This window comes from Priapulus caudatus, unplaced genomic scaffold (assembly GCF_000485595.1).
Source record: "Priapulus caudatus unplaced genomic scaffold, Priapulus_caudatus-5.0.1 Scaffold127, whole genome shotgun sequence".
NCBI lineage: Eukaryota > Metazoa > Priapulida > Priapulimorpha > Priapulimorphida > Priapulidae > Priapulus > Priapulus caudatus.
In genome coordinates, this window is record NW_014577188.1 from 431,063 (window position 1) to 434,486 (window position 3,424).

Consider the following 3,424-nt stretch of genomic DNA (forward strand, 5'->3'; position numbering starts at 1 on the left):
CGGACCGTACCCAGGGTACGTTCCGGTGTGTAAGACACTACCGGACCGTACCCAGGGTACGTTCCGGCAGTACCCCGGGGGACATAGACCAGGGCTGCCAACATTGGGTGATAGGTGAGAGTGAGATGCGAGGTAGCGAAGCGACCGAGGGGGGGGTTCCCCCCTCCCACGGTAGGGAGCTTTTGCATTTTATAACTTCAATTTGTGCAATTTGGTGCATAGGGCCTACTAAAGTGACTGTTTTCAGATATTGTAAGATTTTTTTTGCTGTGCGTGAGATATTTCAGCGTTTCATTCATGAAGAGATATTCATGCGTGAGATATCTCAGCATTTTTTTGCTGTGCGTGAGATATTGTAAGATCAGCGTGAGAGCGTGAGATTTGGTCAAAATGCGCGAGAGTTGGCAGCCCTGCATATAGACCCTCTCAGCGTCAGGCAAGTACTGTACGCACGACGGTAGCCACAAGTTCCCTCTACGTTGGCGAGAGGGTACGACGACGACGCGTATACGACGTGTAACAGTCGGAGAGCCTGGTCGGTTTAGCACGACGGGTACCAGGGGCGGATCCAGGGCTGAGGCTAGACAGTATTTTTCCAGTTTTTTAAAGGCACATCCCCCAAAAAGGGCACACCACCCACAGTGAGCGCCGTTAGGCGCGAATTCGAAGCACATGGCGGGTGGTCTGGGGGGCCTCCACCAGAAAATTTCAAAATTTCAAGGGTCCCTGGGCACAAAAATGAGCGCTATTTGAGCACACATTTAGTCAATCAGCAATAGCTAAAAACTAGCTAAAAACTAAAACTGGAATTTTATTTCTGCTTCATTTTGCCTGCGCTTTGCTTAAGGGCCGGACACACTAGGTGATTAAATCGGGCGATTAAATCGGGTGACGAAATCGCCGTGAAATCGCCTAGTGTGTCCACTCAATCGCCGCCGATTTCATCGCCCGATTTCATCGCCCGATTTCATCGCATAGATCAAAACGTTTTGATATATTTTTTATTATCGGGCGATTTTGTCGCCCGATTTCATCGCCTAGTGTGTCCGGGGCCGGCGATAAAATCGCCCGATTGTTAAAATTCATCAGCCAATCAGAGTTGTTCAATGATACTGACGTAATAGCGATGTTTCATGTTTAGTATGTCATGTCATGTAATGCACACGCACGCACACACGCACGCACACACGCACGCACACACGCACGCATGCACGTTTACATACGCATCATTTCATGCGCACGTTTTCATGCGCATGCACGCACGCATGCACGTTTACATACACACGCACGCACGCATGAACGCATGCATCATTTCATGCGCACGTTTTCATGCGCATACACACGCACGCACGCATGAATGCACGCAGGTGTACGTGCACACGCACGCACGCACGCACGTCTACGTGCACATGCATGCACGACTTATTCACCGGCGATTTAATCGCCCGATTTAATCGCCTAGTGTGTCCACTCGATTCGCGCGATAGAATCGGGCGATTTTGTCGCCCGATTTTATCGCCCGATTTAATCGCCTAGTGTGTCCGGCCCTTTATGCCCCAGTCACACATACACGACACACGGCCCGCGCACTGAAAATTAATTAAAAAAATGGAAAATAGATCAGTGCGTCGTTGTGCGCGCATGCACCGCACAGCCAGCGAACGGTCAGGTCAGCGAACAAACAGGTCAGGGATATGGTGTTGCGAGGCACCCTCCACCCATAGGACATTGAGTGATACTTGGTCCCAGAGGCAAGATGCCGCAGAGTGAGGGCAAGCTTCAGGCCAGGGTCGAGGGCATCTCTGTAGGTTATATTGTGCTTGGTGATGCTCGGACCCATTCTGGTTAGCAGCTCGTTGAACATCTGCATGAAGTTCTTGAAGGCTGCCTGGTCTTCGTTACGAAGTTCAACAAGTAGCTGGTCATACAGGCCAAACTGTCGTCGCCTACCGATCCACGATCGGACCCAGAACCTCCGTTGACCTCTTCTCTTTCTCCTTCTCCTGATGACATGGACTTGGTAAAGTGCCAGTTCCAACTTCCATGAGGTTCTGCTGATGTTGGAGAACGGCGATTTCGTATTGTAGTCGCAGCCTGCCGGGATCCTCCATCTTCTGAGGTGGTTCCTCTAGACACGATCGGCAGGAATCTCTGTCATCACCCATGAGGGTCTGAGGAGAAGTGATGATGAGGAGGTGGGGCGGGACCCGTTTATATACCCCATGGCAGCATGGCTACACGCTGCGTACACGCTAGGAACACGCTAGAAGAACGTTGGGCGCGCTACAGACTCGTTCAGCACGCCCATATTCGCTGCATGTTCGCTGGACATGCGTTAAAAGCACGCTAGGTGTGCGCTAGGTGTGCGCTGGGTGTTCGCTACACCTCAGCCGACGAACATACAACGAATACCCATCGTGTGCTTCGCGTGGGTCTGGCGTTGGTCCAGCGCGCTCTGCGCGTGTCTGGCGTCCTTCTGGCGTGTACATTCATGCGTCGAGCTCCGCGCACAATTTTGTGCATGCACAAAAATCCCGACGCACACGATAAACGTTCACAAAAAACCCCGACGCACACGAATAAACACCCGACGCACACAATCACGACGCATAAATAGAGATGTTCTCTTACTCTTAGTCTATTAGTTATCTACTCCTGATATTATACTACATATATAATTCTATATACACGTGCATGCGGATTGATATCAGACCATCCTCAATCAATCTACGTGTAACCAGTGCTAACCACTACTATATAGCCGTAGAAGTTAGTACGCGGTGCGTTCAAAAAACCTAATTTCTTGTAAGTAAACTTTTTTATTTGTCCTACCTGAATGCGATGTTACTATGGTTACCGGCCGCCATCTCAGCGTAGTACGCTTACGCCGAGTCGTTATGATGCAGAATTTTCACCTGTAAGCCAACCACATATCCACGGAACGCTTGACAGAGAGGAGCACATACACGATAACACAAACACTTCACAAGGAATATTCAATCTATAAATGCATTCTACACTACATCGTCTGTCCGTGCGCTGACCGGTGAGACGGTGGTTATAATGACGTGAAAATGTAGCGGAGCGAGTAGAGCGAGAGACCGGCAAAGCACCGCTTCGCCAGATGGTGGCTAATCGATACGGCAGGTGAGACCATTGCATGAGCGCAGGGTAGTGGTATATTCACCCTATACATTATAGCAAGTTAGGTATTATTAGCTCTTGATTACAGGGGCGGATCCAGAGGGGGGTCGAGGGGGTCAGGACCCCCCCTTTTACCACAAAAAAAGGAAAAAAGCATACACACACACGCACGCACGCACGCACGCGCGCGCGCGCACACACACACACACACACACACACACACACACACACACACACACACACACACACACACACACACACACACACACACACACACACT

The 3,424-nt window shown here is 50.4% G+C and overlaps 1 protein-coding gene across 1 annotated transcript in view; it reads right to left on the reverse strand.

Annotated features, from left to right (window-relative positions):
- LOC106805788 (G-protein coupled receptor 98-like) overlaps positions 1 to 2,932 on the reverse strand; it is a 41,880-nt gene extending 38,948 nt beyond the window's left edge. Inside the window, exon 1 of the mRNA XM_014807516.1 lies at positions 2,833 to 2,932. The gene's annotated coding sequence lies outside the window, so the exon portion shown is untranslated. The remainder of the gene's footprint in view (positions 1 to 2,832) is intronic.
- Between the last annotated feature and the right edge of the window lie 492 nt (positions 2,933 to 3,424).